Here is a 14,750-nt window from a genome sequence, read left to right as displayed (position 1 = left end):
GTATTATGTTGTAGCTCATTTTCACTATGTGCTCTCAATGGGAGCAGTTTTTGCCATTATGGGAGGATTTGCCCACTGATTCCCCTTATTCTCAGGTTATACTCTTAACGATACTTGAGCAAAGATTCACTTTACAATTATATTTGTGGGAGTAAATATAACTTTCTTCCCTCAGCATTTCCTAGGTTTATCCGGAATACCTCGTCGGTACTCTGACTATCCAGATGCATATACCACCTGAAATACCGTCTCCTCTATAGGATCGTTTATCTCGCTTACAGCGGTGATGCTTATAATTTTTATAATCTGAGAGGCCTTTGCATCCAAACGAGAAGTTGCTATAGTAGAACTTACTACAACTAATATTGAATGACTACATGGATGTCCCCCTCCATATCACACGTTCGAAGAACCTACATATGTAATCCAAAAATAAGAAAGGAAGGAATCGAACCCCCTAAAATTGGTTTCAAGCCAATGTCATAACCACTATGTCTTTCTCAATCAGGAGGTATTAGTAAAATATTACATAACTTTGTCAAGGTTAAATTATAGGTGAAACCCCTATATACCTCTATGGCGTACCCATTTCAACTCGGATTACAGGACGCAACCTCCCCTATTATAGAGGAGCTACTTCATTTTCATGACCATACACTAATAATTGTATTCTTAATCAGTTCTTTAGTTCTCTACATCATTTCCCTAATATTGACTACAAAATTAACTCATACAAGCACAATAGACGCACAGGAAGTAGAAACAGTATGAACTATCCTACCCGCCATTATCCTAATCCTAATCGCTCTACCTTCCCTCCGAATCCTTTATATAATAGACGAAATCAATAACCCCTCTTTAACCGTGAAAACAATAGGCCACCAATGATACTGAAGCTATGAATATACTGATTATGAAGACTTAAACTTTGACTCCTACATAATCCCAACACAAGAATTAAAGCCAGGAGAACTCCGACTATTAGAAGTAGACAACCGAGTTGTCCTCCCAATAGAAATAACCATCCGAATACTTATTTCTTCAGAAGACGTTTTGCATTCATGAGCTGTTCCATCACTAGGTCTAAAAACTGACGCTATTCCAGGACGACTAAACCAAACCACCCTTATAGCCATACGACCGGGACTGTATTATGGCCAGTGCTCTGAAATCTGCGGATCTAACCATAGCTTTATACCCATTGTTCTTGAAATAGTCCCCCTATCTTATTTTGAAACCTGATCTGCCTTAATAGTATAACCTAGACTAGACTTACTCATTAAGAAGCTATAAAGCATTAACCTTTTAAGTTAAAGACTGGGAGTTTTAACCTCCCCTTAATGAAATGCCACAGCTAGACACATCCACCTGATTTATTATAATCTTTTCAATATTTCTCACCCTCTTCATTCTATTCCAACTAAAAATTTCAAATCACCACTACCCGGAAAACCCAATAACCAAGTCTACTAAAATCACTAGTCAACATAATCCTTGAGAAAACAAATGAACGAAAATTTATTCGCCTCTTTCGCTGCCCCCTCAATAATAGGTCTCCCTATTGTAGTACTGATCGTCATATTCCCTTCCATTTTATTCCCAGCACACAATCGCCTAATCAATAATCGGTTAATCTCCATTCAGCAATGATTAATTCAATTAACATCAAAACAAATACTAGCAATTCATAATCAAAAGGGACGAACCTGAGCTCTCATACTTATATCACTAATTCTATTCATTGGTTCAACTAACCTACTTGGACTACTACCCCACTCATTTACGCCCACGACACAACTCTCTATAAACCTCGGAATAGCAATCCCCCTATGAGCAGGGACAGTAATTACCGGTTTCCGCTATAAGACCAAAGCATCCTTGGCACACTTTCTACCCCAAGGCACCCCTCTTCCCCTAATTCCAATACTAGTAATCATCGAAACTATTAGTCTATTCATTCAACCCATAGCTCTAGCCGTTCGATTAACCGCCAATATTACTGCAGGACACCTCCTAATCCATTTGATTGGAGGGGCTACCTTAGCTCTTATTAATATTAGCGCGACCACAGCTTTCATCACTTTTATTATTTTAATTCTATTTACGATTCTAGAGTTTGCTGTTGCCTTAATTCAAGCCTATGTCTTTACCTTACTAGTAAGTCTATACTTACATGACAACACCTAATGACCCACCAAACTCACGCTTACCATATAGTTAACCCAAGCCCATGACCGCTAACAGGAGCCCTTTCTGCCCTTCTTATAACATCGGGTCTTATCATATGATTTCACTATAACTCAATATCCCTACTTACATTAGGATTCACAACCAACCTGCTAACCATATACCAGTGATGACGAGATGTGATCCGAGAAGGCACATTCCAAGGACATCACACCCCTATTGTACAAAAAGGACTACGGTACGGAATAGTTCTTTTTATTGTATCAGAAGTATTTTTCTTTGCAGGCTTCTTTTGAGCCTTTTACCATTCCAGCCTAGCCCCTACTCCTGAACTTGGAGGTTGCTGACCTCCCACCGGCATTATTCCTCTTAACCCACTAGAAGTTCCTCTACTCAACACCTCAGTCCTCCTAGCCTCCGGAGTATCTATTACTTGAGCCCATCATAGTTTAATAGAAGGCAATCGTAAACACATACTTCAAGGCCTATTTATTACAATCTCCTTAGGCGTATATTTTACACTATTACAGGCCTCCGAATACTACGAGACATCTTTTACAATCTCCGACGGAGTGTACGGATCTACCTTTTTTATAGCTACTGGGTTTCACGGACTACATGTAATTATTGGCTCCACATTCCTTATCGTGTGCTTTCTCCGACAACTATACTACCACTTCACATCAAACCACCACTTCGGATTTGAAGCCGCTGCATGATATTGACACTTTGTTGATGTAGTCTGACTATTCTTATATGTATCTATTTATTGATGAGGATCCTATTTCTTTAGTATAACTAGTACAATTGACTTCCAATCAGTTAGCTCCAGATCAACCTGGAAAGAAGTAATAAACGTAATACTAACCTTGATAACTAATGTAACCCTAGCGTCCTTACTTGTACTAATCGCATTCTGACTTCCCCAACTAAATATTTATACAGACAAGACAAGCCCCTACGAATGTGGTTTTGACCCCATGGGATCTGCTCGCCTACCTTTCTCTATAAAATTCTTCCTAGTTGCCATCACATTCCTGCTTTTCGACCTAGAAATCGCACTCCTACTCCCACTTCCCTGAGCGTCACAAACCAACAAGTTGACAACAATACTTATCATAGCACTCCTACTAATCTCCCTCCTAGCTGCAAGCCTAGCGTACGAATGAACCGAAAAGGGGCTAGAATGAACCGAATATGATAATTAGTTTAAGCCAAAACAAATGATTTCGACTCATTAGATTATGATTTATCTCATAATTATCATATGTCCATAGTATATATTAATATCTTTCTGGCATTCATTCTTTCTCTAATAGGTATACTTGTTTATCGATCACACCTAATATCATCGCTACTATGCTTAGAGGGCATAATATTATCACTATTTGTAATAATATCTGTAACTATTCTCAACAACCACCTTACATTAGCCAGCATGATACCAATCGTACTACTAGTATTTGCTGCCTGCGAAGCAGCATTAGGACTATCTCTACTAGTTATAGTATCTAACACCTACGGGACTGATTACGTACAAAACCTAAACCTCTTACAATGCTAAAAATTATCATCCCCACTATCATACTGATCCCCCTTACATGAGTATCAAAGCCTAACATAATCTGAATTAACACGACAACATATGGTTTGCTAATCAGCTTAATCAGCTTATTCTACCTGAATCAACCAAATGATAATACATTGAACCCCTCCTTAATATTTTTCTCTGACTCCCTATCAGCACCGCTACTAGCACTTACAACATGACTTCTACCCCTTATACTTATAGCAAGCCAACACCATTTATCAAAAGAACCCTTAACTCGAAAAAAACTATATATTTCAATACTGATTCTTCTCCAGTTGTTCCTAATTATAACTTTCACCGCCTCTGAACTTATCTTCTTTTACATCCTATTTGAGGCAACACTAATCCCAACCCTGATCATTATTACCCGATGGGGGAATCAAACTGAACGACTAAACGCAGGGCTCTACTTCTTATTTTATACTTTAATAGGATCTCTCCCACTCCTAGTAGCTCTCCTTTACATCCACAATTTCATGGGCTCCCTAAATTTTCTCATAATTCAATACTGAATTCAACCTCTGCCAAACTCCTGATCTAATGTTTTCTTATGATTGGCATGCATGATAGCATTCATAGTAAAGATACCTCTATACGGCCTCCACTTGTGACTACCAAAAGCACACGTAGAGGCCCCTATTGCCGGCTCCATGGTACTTGCCGCCGTACTCCTGAAATTAGGAGGCTATGGCATGATACGAATTACAACCCTACTAAACCCCCTGACCAACTTCATAGCGTATCCTTTCATAATATTATCTCTATGAGGCATAATCATAACAAGCTCTATCTGTCTCCGTCAAACAGATCTAAAATCCCTAATTGCATACTCCTCAGTTAGTCATATGGCACTCGTTATTGTAGCGGTTCTTATTCAAACACCATGAAGTTATATAGGTGCAACAGCCCTAATAATTGCCCATGGTTTAACATCCTCGATGCTATTCTGCTTAGCCAACTCCAATTACGAACGAATCCATAGCCGTACTATGATTCTCGCACGAGGACTTCAAACCCTCCTTCCCCTGATAGCAGCCTGATGGTTATTAGCAAGCCTCACAAATCTGGCTCTTCCTCCAACAATTAATCTTATCGGAGAACTATTTGTAGTGATATCCTCATTCTCATGATCCAACATTACTATTATTCTAATAGGAATTAACATCACCATCACTGCCCTATACTCACTTTATATACTAATCACCACACAGCGTGGTAAATATTCCCACCATATCAAAAATATCAAACCGTCATTCACACGAGAAAATGCCCTAATAACCTTGCATCTACTGCCTCTACTCCTCCTATCCCTTAACCCTAAAATTATTCTCGGTCCCATCTACTGTAAGCATAGTTTAACAAAAACATTAGATTGTGAATCTAATAATAAAAGCTCAAACCTTTTTGCTTACCGAAAAAGTACTGCAAGAACTGCTAACTCATGCTCCCATGTATAAGAACATGGCTTTTTCAACTTTTATAGGATAGAAGTAATCCATTGGTCTTAGGAACCAAAAAATTGGTGCAACTCCAAATAAAAGTAATAAATATATTTACTTCATGCATAATCACAGCTCTAGTCATTCTTACTTTGCCCATCATTATAACCTCTACTAAACTCTACAAAAATAAGCTATACCCATACTATGTAAAAACCGCTACTTCTTACGCATTCATAATTAGCATAATTCCCACAATAATATTCATCTACTCAGGACAGGAAACAATTGTTTCAAACTGACATTGAATAACAATCCAGACCATAAAACTATCCATGAGTTTTAAATTAGACTACTTCTCAATAATCTTTGTGCCCGTAGCCCTTTTTGTCACGTGGTCTATTATAGAGTTTTCTATATGATATATACACTCCGATCCTTATATTAACCGATTTTTCAAGTATCTTCTCTTATTTCTTATTACTATAATAGTCTTAGTCACCGCAAACAACATATTCCAACTATTCATTGGCTGAGAAGGAGTTGGCATTATATCATTTTTACTTATTGGATGATGATACGGCCGAACCGATGCAAATACAGCTGCCCTACAAGCTATCCTCTATAACCGTATTGGAGATGTAGGCTTCATTATAACCATAGCATGGTTTCTATTGAACTTAAACACATGAGACCTTCAACAAATCTTTATTACAACAAACGATAATTTTAATTTGCCGCTACTTGGCTTACTATTAGCAGCTACCGGTAAATCTGCTCAATTCGGCTTACATCCCTGACTCCCCTCAGCCATAGAAGGCCCCACTCCTGTATCAGCCCTACTTCACTCAAGCACAATAGTTGTAGCAGGAGTATTTCTTCTTATCCGCTTTCATCCACTAATAGAGCATAATCAAACTATTCAAACCCTCACTTTATGCTTAGGGGCTATTACTACACTATTTACTGCAATCTGCGCTCTTACACAGAACGATATCAAAAAAATTGTAGCGTTCTCTACCTCAAGCCAACTAGGCCTAATAATAGTAACAATTGGCATTAACCAGCCTTACCTAGCCTTCTTACACATCTGCACTCACGCATTTTTTAAAGCTATGTTATTCATATGTTCAGGGTCAATTATCCACAGCCTAAACGATGAACAAGACATTCGAAAGATAGGTGGCCTATTTAAAGTCCTTCCCTTCACCACAACTTCCCTGATTGTCGGAAGCCTCGCATTAACAGGCATACCTTTCCTTACAGGATTCTACTCCAAAGACCTGATCATCGAGTCCGCTAACACGTCGAATACCAACGCCTGAGCCCTCTTAATTACACTCGTTGCCACATCCCTAACCGCTGCCTACAGCACCCGAATTATATTCTTCGCTCTACTAGGCCAGCCCCGCTTCTCCCCTATAATCCTTATCAACGAGAATAATCCTCTCCTAATTAACTCTATTAAACGACTCCTTATCGGAAGTGTATTTGCAGGATACATTATCTCCCACAGCATCACACCCACCACCATCCCACAGATAACTATGCCTCATTATCTAAAAATGATAGCCCTTGCAGTAACTATCTTGGGTTTCATCCTGGCACTAGAACTAAACCTTACCATACAAGGACTCAAATTTAACTATCCATCTAATTACTTTAAATTTTCCACCCTCCTTGGCTATTATCCAACCATTATGCACCGCCTCACACCTAAAACAAGTTTAACCATCAGCCAGAAATCAGCATCTATACTTCTGGACTCCATCTGACTAGAAAACATCCTACCCAAATCAATCTCGTATTTCCAAATAAAATCTTCTACCCTTATTTCAAATCAAAAGGGTCTCATCAAGCTCTATTTCCTATCGTTCATACTAACTATAATTCTCAGCCTACTAATCCTTAATTACCACGGGTAACTTCCATGATAACCAACACACCAGTTAACAGCGACCAACCTGTAACAATCACCAACCAGGTTCCATAACTATATAAAGCCGCAATACCCATAGCCTCTTCACTAAAAAACCCAGAGTCCCCCGTATCATAAATTACCCAATCCCCTATTCCATTAAACTTTAATACTACCTCCACCTCATCATCCTTCAAAATATAGCAAGCAGTCAACAACTCAGACAATAGACCAGTAATAAAAGCCGCTAGAACAGCCTTATTTGAAACTCACACCTCAGGGTATTGCTCAGTAGCCATAGCAGTTGTATAACCAAATACTACTAATATACCCCCCAAATAAATTAAAAACACTATCAGCCCTAAAAAAGAACCCCCAAAATTCAGAACAATCGCACAACCAATCCCACCGCTAATAATTAGCACAAGCCCACCATAAATAGGAGATGGTTTAGTGGCAAAACCCACAAAACTCATCACAAAAACGATACTTAAAATAAATACAATGTATGTTATCATTATTCCTACATGGAATTTAACCATGACTAATGACATGAAAAATCATCGTTGTATTTCAACTATAAGAACATTAATGACCAACATTCGAAAAACCCACCCACTAGCCAAAATTGTCAACAATTCATTCATTGACCTCCCAGCGCCATCTAACATCTCTGCTTGATGGAATTTCGGGTCCTTATTAGGAGTATGCTTGATTCTACAGATTCTAACAGGTTTATTTCTAGCTATACACTACACATCGGACACGGCCACAGCTTTTTCATCGGTCACCCACATCTGTCGAGACGTTAACTACGGCTGAATTATCCGCTATATACATGCAAATGGCGCTTCCATATTCTTCATCTGCCTATTCATACATGTGGGACGAGGCCTATACTATGGATCCTATGTATTCATAGAAACATGAAACATTGGAATTGTACTACTATTCGCAACCATAGCCACAGCATTCATAGGCTATGTACTGCCGTGAGGACAAATATCATTTTGAGGGGCAACTGTAATCACTAACCTTCTCTCCGCCATCCCCTATATCGGAACCAACTTAGTAGAGTGAATCTGAGGTGGCTTCTCAGTAGACAAAGCAACCTTAACACGATTCTTTGCATTTCATTTTATCTTTCCATTCATCATCGCAGCTCTAGCAATAGTACACCTCCTATTTCTACACGAAACCGGATCCAACAACCCCTCAGGAATCACATCAGACTCAGACAAAATTCCGTTTCACCCCTACTACACAATTAAAGATATCCTAGGAATCCTACTCCTGCTCCTAGTCTTAATATCACTAGTTTTATTTTCACCAGACCTATTAGGAGATCCAGACAACTACACCCCTGCAAACCCCCTAAACACCCCTCCACATATCAAACCTGAATGATACTTCCTATTCGCCTATGCCATCCTACGATCTATCCCTAATAAATTAGGAGGTGTACTCGCCCTAGTATTCTCCATCCTAATTTTAGCATTCATTCCATTCCTCCACACATCTAAGCAACGCAGTATAATATTCCGACCCCTCAGCCAATGCCTATTCTGACTTTTAGTCGCCGATCTTCTCACTTTAACTTGGATTGGAGGACAGCCAGTTGAACACCCTTTCATCATTATCGGACAGGTCGCCTCAATTCTATATTTCACCATCCTATTGATTCTAATGCCAACAATTAGCGTTATCGAAAATAATCTTCTAAAATGAAGAGTCTTTGTAGTATAATCATTACCTTGGTCTTGTAAACCAAAAATGGAGAGTAGTCGCCCTCCCTAAGACTCAAGGAAGAAGCTCTTGCTCCACCATCAGCACCCAAAGCTGAAATTCTTCTTAAACTATTCCCTGACACCCCCTACATTCATATATTGGACCACCTCTACTGTGCTATGTCAGTATCTCCAAAAAATCCTTCTTTCCCTCCCCTATGTACGTCGTGCATTAATGGCTTGCCCCATGCATATAAGCATGTACATGATATTATATCTTTACATAGGACATGTCTAGTCCAATTCCACAACCATTGATCCTCAACAGTAACTAGATGCATATCACTTAGTCCAATAAGGGCTTAATCACCCATGCCTCGAGAAACCATCAATCCTTGCCTGTAATGTCACTCTTCTCGCTCCGGGCCCATGCTAATGTGGGGGTTACTATCATGAAACTATACCTGGCATCTGGTTCTTACCTCAGGGCCATGACTCTATTTATTCCAATCCTACTAATTCTCGCAAATGGGACATCTCGATGGACTAGTGACTAATCAGCCCATGATCACACATAACTGTGGTGTCATGCATTTGGTATCTTTTATTTTTAGGGGGGGAATCTGCTATCACTCATCTATGACCGCAACGGCACTAACTCTAACTTATCTTCTGCTCTCAGGGAATATGCCCGTCGCGGCCCTAATGCAGTCAAATAACTTGTAGCTGGACTTATTCATTATCATTTATCAACTCACGCATAAAATCAAGGTGCTATTCAGTCAATGGTTTCAGGACATATAATTCTAGGACACACGTGTGTGACACGTACGTACACGTGTGTACACGTACGTACACGTGTGTACACGTACGTACACGTGTGTACACGTACGTACACGTGTGTACACGTACGTACACGTGTGTACACGTACGTACACGTGTGTACACGTACGTACACGTGTGTACACGTACGTACACGTGTGTACACGTACGTACACGTGTGTACACGTACGTACACGTGTGTACACGTACGTACACGTGTGTACACGTACGTACACGTGTGTACACGTACGTACACGTGTGTACACGTACGTACACGTGTGTACACGTACGTACACGCGCAAGACATTAAGTTAACTTATACAAACCCCCCTTACCCCCCATAAACTCATGTCATCTATTATACACTTATTTATGTCCTGCCAAACCCCAAAAACAGGACTAAGTGCATACAATACTCACAAGCTTTATTTAAATTGTATACAAATGTATTGCTACTCTAGTTAACTTAACACAACAGTCTTACACGCATTCGATCTCGTGGTCTATCTATAGATAGCATCCCCTTTTTTTTTCCTCTCATATTTACTATGTATTTTATTTATTATACACACTACAATTTCAGTATAAGTTAATGTAGCTTAATTAATAAAGCAAGGCACTGAAAATGCCAAGATGAGTCGCACGACTCCATAAACACAAAGGTTTGGTCCTAGCCTTCCTATTAGTTCTTAGTAGACTTACACATGCAAGTCTCCACGCCCCAGTGAGAATGCCCTTAAAATCAGCAGTGATCTAAAGGAGCAGGTATCAAGCACACTCTTAAGTAGCTCATAACACCTTGCTAAGCCACACCCCCACGGGATACAGCAGTGATAAAAATTAAGCCATAAACGAAAGTTTGACTAAGCCATACTAAAAAGGGTTGGTAAATTTCGTGCCAGCCACCGCGGTCATACGATTAACCCAAACTAATAGGCCCACGGCGTAAAGCGTGTTTAAGATACCTTTGCACTAAAGTTAAAACTTAACTAAGCCGTAAAAAGCTACAGTTACCATAAAATAGACCACGAAAGTGACTTTATAATAATCTGACTACACGATAGCTAAGACCCAAACTGGGATTAGATACCCCACTATGCTTAGCCCTAAACATAGATAATTTTACAACAAAATAATTCGCCAGAGGACTACTAGCAATAGCTTAAAACTCAAAGGACTTGGCGGTGCTTTATATCCCTCTAGAGGAGCCTGTTCTATAATCGATAAACCCCGATAAACCTCACCACCCTTTGCTAATTCAGTCTATATACCGCCATCTTCAGCAACCCTCAAAAGGTAGAATAGTAAGCACAATCATTTTACATAAAAAAGTTAGGTCAAGGTGTAACTTATGGGGTGGGAAGAAATGGGCTACATTTTCTACCCAAGAACATTCCACGAACGTTTTTATGAAATTAAAAACTGAAGGAGGATTTAGTAGTAAATTAAGAATAGAGAGCTTAATTGAATAGGGCCATGAAGCACGCACACACCGCCCGTCACCCTCCTCAAGTAATAAGACACAACCATAACCATATTAACTTAACTAAGACACAAGAGGAGACAAGTCGTAACAAGGTAAGCATACCGGAAGGTGTGCTTGGATTAATCAAAGTGTAGCTTAACTAAAGCGTCTGGCCTACACCCAGAAGATTTCATTACTTATGACCACTTTGAACAAAAGCTAGCCCAACTAACCCCAAACTTAAGTATCACAGACATATAAAGTAAAACATTTAGTTAAATAATAAAAGTATAGGAGATAGAAATTTTAATTGGAGCGATAGAGATAGTACCGTAAGGGAATGATGAAAGACATCTTAACAGTATTAAACAGCAAAGATTACCCCTTTTACCTTTTGCATAATGAACTAGCCAGAAACGACTTAACAAAGAGAACTTAAGCTAAGCTCCCCGAAACCAGACGAGCTACCCATAAACAATCTAAAGGATCAACTCATCTATGTAGCAAAATAGTGAGAAGATTTGTGGGTAGAGGTGAAAAGCCTAACGAGCCTGGTGATAGCTGGTTGCCCACAAACAGAATTTTAGTTCAACTTTAAATTTACCTAAAAAAAAAACAAAATTTTAATGTAAATTTAAAATATAGTCTAAGAAGGTACAGCTTCTTAGAATCAGGATACAACCTTTATTAGAGAGTATATACTAACATCACCATAGTTGGCTTAAAAGCAGCCACCAATTGAGAAAGCGTTCCAGCTCAACAAACAATATAACTTAATCCCAATCATATTACATCAACTCCTAATTATACCTCCTGGGCCATTCTATTTAAATATAGAAGCAACAATGCTAGTATGAGTAACAAGAACTATTTTCTCCCCGCATAAGCTTATATCAGAAACGGATAGACCACTGATAGTTAACAATCTGATAATATCAACCCAAAAATGAAATACTTATCTACCCTATTGTTAACCCAACACAGGCATGCATTTAAGGAAAGATTAAAAGGAGTAAAAGGAACTCGGCAAACACAAACCCGCCTGTTTACCAAAAACATCACCTCCAGCATTTCTAGTATTGAGGCACTGCCTGCCCAGTGACACTTGTTTAACGGCCGCGGTATCCTGACCGTGCAAAGGTAGCATAATCATTTGTTCTCTAAATAAGGACTTGTATGAATGGCCACACGAGGGTTTAACTGTCTCTTATTCCCAATCAGTGAAATTGACCTTCCCGTGAAGAGGCGGGAATGCCACAATAAGACGAGAAGACCCTATGGAGCTTTAATTAACTAACCCAAACTTATGGATACTAAATACCTACAAGGCATAACATTACACCATTATTGTGGGTTAGCAATTTAGGTTGGGGTGACCTCGGAATATAAAAAAACTCCCGAGTGATTAAAATTTAGACCCACAAGTCAAAATATAACATCACTTATTGATCCAATAATTTTTGATCAACGGAACAAGTTACCCTAGGGATAACAGCGCAATCCTATTCAAGAGTCCATATCGACAATAGGGTTTACGACCTCGATGTTGGATCAGGACATCCTAATGGTGCAGCAGCTATTAAGGGTTCGTTTGTTCAACGATTAAAGTCCTACGTGATCTGAGTTCAGACCGGAGTAATCCAGGTCGGTTTCTATCTATTATATAACCTCCCCCAGTACGAATGGACAAGGGATGTAAGGCCTACCTCACAAAGGCGCCTTAAAACTAATAGATGAAGTCAACTCAATCTAACCAGTTTATCTCCTCATAAGCCCGAGAAAAGGGGCTTTGTTAGGGTGGCAGAGCCCGGTAACTGCGTAAAACTTAAACCTTTATTATCAGAGGTTCAATTCCTCTCCCTAACAAAATGTTCTTTATCAACATTATCTCTCTTATCATCCCAATCCTTCTTGCCGTAGCCTTCCTCACCCTCGTTGAACCGAAAAGTCTTAGGCTACATACAACTTCGAAAAGGGCCTAATATCGTAGGCCCCTACGGCCTCCTTCAACCAATCGCAGATGCAGTAAAACTCTTCACAAAAGAACCTCTACGACCACTTACATCCTCCATATCAATATTCATTCTAGCCCCCATTCTAGCTCTATCACTAGCCCTAACTATATGAATCCCTCTCCCAATGCCCTACCCACTCATTAATATAAACTTAGGAGTCCTATTCATACTAGCAATATCAAGTCTCGCCGTATACTCCATCCTTTGGTCAGGATGAGCCTCAAACTCCAAATACGCTCTAATCGGAGCCCTCCGAGCAGTAGCTCAAACAATCTCATATGAAGTAACACTAGCAATCATTCTCCTATCAGTCCTCCTAATAAACGGGTCATTTACACTATCCACACTAATTATCACCCAAGAACATATATGACTAATCTTTCCGGCCTGGCCCCTAGCCATGATATGATTCATTTCTACTCTAGCAGAAACTAACCGAGCCCCCTTCGACTTAACTGAAGGAGAATCCGAACTAGTTTCTGGATTTAACGTAGAGTATGCAGCGGGTCCTTTTGCCCTATTCTTTCTAGCAGAGTACGCAAATATCATTATAATAAATATCCTCACAACAATTCTATTCTTCGGTGCATTCCACAACCCATTTATACCAGAACTCTACTCTATTAACTTCACTATAAAAACCCTCTTACTAACTATCTGCTTCCTATGAATTCGAGCATCATACCCTCGATTCCGCTATGATCAATTAATACACTTATTGTGAAAAAATTTTCTACCCCTAACTTTAGCCCTATGCATATGACATGTTGCCTTACCCATTATTACCGCGAGTATCCCACCCCAAACATAAGAAATATGTCTGATAAAAGAGTTACTTTGATAGAGTAAATAATAGAGGTTTAAATCCTCTTATTTCTAGAATAATAGGCTTCGAACCTAATCTTAAGAATTCAAAGATCTTCGTGCTACCAAACTTACACTATATTCTACAGTAAGGTCAGCTAAATTAAGCTATCGGGCCCATACCCCGAAAATGTTGGTTTATACCCTTCCCGTACTAATAAAACCCCCTATTCTCACTATTATTATAGCAACTATCATGGCAGGGACCATAATCGTCATACTAAGCTCGCACTGATTACTGATCTGAATTGGATTCGAAATAAACATGCTAGCCATCATCCCTATCCTCATAAAAAAGTATAATCCACGAGCCATAGAAGCCTCTACAAAATATTTTCTTACACAAGCTACTGCCTCAATATTACTAATAATAGGAGTCACCATTAACCTTCTTTACTCCGGCCAATGAGTAATCTCAAAAATCTCAAACCCCATCGCATCCATCATAATAACCACCGCCCTAACAATAAAACTAGGCCTATCTCCATTCCACTTCTGAGTTCCCGAAGTAGCACAAGGAGTAACACTTATATCAGGAATAATCCTACTAACATGACAAAAAATCGCACCTATATCCATCCTATATCAAATCTCCCCATCAATTAACACCAACCTTCTTATACTAATAGCCCTCGCATCCGTTCTAGTAGGAGGCTGAGGCGGACTAAATCAAACTCAACTAGAAAAATCATAGCATACTCCTCCATTGCCCACATAGGCTG

At 39.4% G+C, this 14,750-nt stretch overlaps 1 pseudogene; it reads left to right on the top strand.

Moving 5' to 3' along the window:
- The first annotated feature begins 10,341 nt into the window (after positions 1-10,341).
- On the top strand, positions 10,342-11,295 carry LOC144310013 (18S ribosomal RNA; annotated as a pseudogene).
- The last annotated feature ends 3,455 nt before the right edge of the window (positions 11,296-14,750 follow it).

The sequence above is a fragment of the Canis aureus genome, unplaced genomic scaffold (assembly GCF_053574225.1).
Source record: "Canis aureus isolate CA01 unplaced genomic scaffold, VMU_Caureus_v.1.0 ptg000337l_RagTag, whole genome shotgun sequence".
Classification (NCBI taxonomy): Eukaryota; Metazoa; Chordata; class Mammalia; order Carnivora; family Canidae; genus Canis; species Canis aureus.
This window is presented reverse-complemented; position numbering and strand designations above follow the sequence as displayed.